The sequence below is a fragment of the Polyodon spathula genome, chromosome 23 (genome assembly GCF_017654505.1).
Source record: "Polyodon spathula isolate WHYD16114869_AA chromosome 23, ASM1765450v1, whole genome shotgun sequence".
NCBI classification, from domain to species: Eukaryota; Metazoa; Chordata; class Actinopteri; order Acipenseriformes; family Polyodontidae; genus Polyodon; species Polyodon spathula.
This window is the reverse complement of record NC_054556.1, coordinates 20,745,999-20,747,933: the sequence shown is the minus strand read 5'-3', so window position 1 is coordinate 20,747,933 and position 1,935 is coordinate 20,745,999.

The following is a 1,935-nucleotide window of genomic DNA, read 5'->3' as shown; positions in this document are numbered from 1 at the left end:
AGCTCCCGGTGGATACTGAAAGCAAGCCGTCCTCTGTGGGCGGGGCTTGTTACTATGGAAACCTTTATAAACAATATGGGGCGTCAGGAGGGTTAATCTTCTAGAATGATGATTCAAGTACAGGAGCTTTACATTATTAACGGGGTACCTCGTAAAACTTCATATGAAACACGTTTTACAGTGTATATTTTTGCAGCAGTGAAACGCTTGCTCACTTGTACTATTATGCATTATATACCTGCCTGTTGGCATTTGATATTAGTGTGTAATCTTTTTATTCTGTACCAGTAGATAGGCGGCGCTGGAGATTTTTTTTTTTAAAGCCTGTCATAATACTGCTAATGTAAACGCGAAGAGTCTGCAATGCACAGTGTATGAAGAATTCTAAAATATCTATATTTGAAATGTGCTGGCACAGAGAGCCGTTTTCTCGTCTTTATTCACCCCAAATCCTCCCCATTGAATGTGGAATCATCGCATCCAATAAGGTAGCGTGCGGGGGAAAAAGCGTTTAAGGAGGTGTTTCCAAACACCCAATGGGCGTTACCCAGCAGAACAACACGCATTTTATCCAATTGTTCTTCATAGCATTTGACTAGAAAAACGGTGTAGGCATAAAGACGGGTCACCCTTTTGTTTTTTAATTAAATACATGTTAAACTAATTAAAAGGATATGTAAATAAATATACTGGGCTGTATATAGCGTTATTCATAGGCAAGTGGACCGATTTGTGACCTCACAGGAGGTCGATTGCAGCGTACCAAAATTAGTCCACTTGATGCGTCTAAACTAGTGGATTAAGCAAATTAAACCCACATGCTTGGACTAAAATTAGTACACTTGTTAATCCCGATTGCAGCGCACTAGCCGATAATCACCACAGGTGGATCATCCGCTAAACAGGACTAAACAAGATCGTGAGATGACCATGATCAGATGGATTAACTTAATTATAACGGACTAAGTTAGTACGCCATGGGTGCTGGAACTAAGGGTGCGGCAGCACCCCTTGGCTTTGCATGGCTTCCATCATATACAGGGGTTACAGTTTTGTTCAAGGGCGTTTAGCACCCCCACTTTAAAAAATGTTCCAGTCCCAGTGTAGTACGCTTGCTCGTCGTACGTTTGTGCAGCACATTTTAAAGTAAAGACAATTCCATTATTCTCTGAAATGACGTCTGAACATTCATGAAAAGTGAAGCATTTTATTCAGTAAGGTTCGCTCGCCAATGCCGAGTCGCATGAAGAGCTTCATGCTCAGTGCAAGGTACTGTAGACCCGCATAACCCAGTGCCTCAAGTGCAAGTAATCACTAAAATGAACAGAATACAGAACTATATATAATATTTTAAATTATTATATAAAATTGACAATTGCACTGTGCCCGTTATATAATTACCTGTCGTTGATACACAATATTAAGCAATTATACGTTTTCTAGATAGACTAGAATGTAACCTATAATTGAAATATGCTGCAACTTTCTATTTTTTCTTATTTATCTCCCTTATTAAAAAAGTAGTATACTGCAAGTATGCCCGGGTCAGAATAGTATGGTTTTACTATTACTGCTATTATGCTGTACTATTTTACTTTCAGTATATATTTTTATGAAGGTTGTCACATATTGCCCAGTTTTTTGTTTTTTTTCAAGTCGTCGCCAATTTTTCTTTTTTTTTTTCCCCAAATTCTGTTTGCCCAATTATCTGTATCCTCGGCTCACCACCAGATAGCCTGGATTCGAACCCTACTTGAGCCCAGTATTTTTTTAAAGCCATAGACAAGTTGAATAACGTGATATTATAGACCATTTTAATATTCATATTACCGGAAATGACGCACATGGTTGGTTGGGCTTTTTTTGGGCGTCTTTTTCAAATCCAGTCGGCTTTTTTTCTGTTCTGGCAACCCTGCCCATCACCTCAAGCACAGC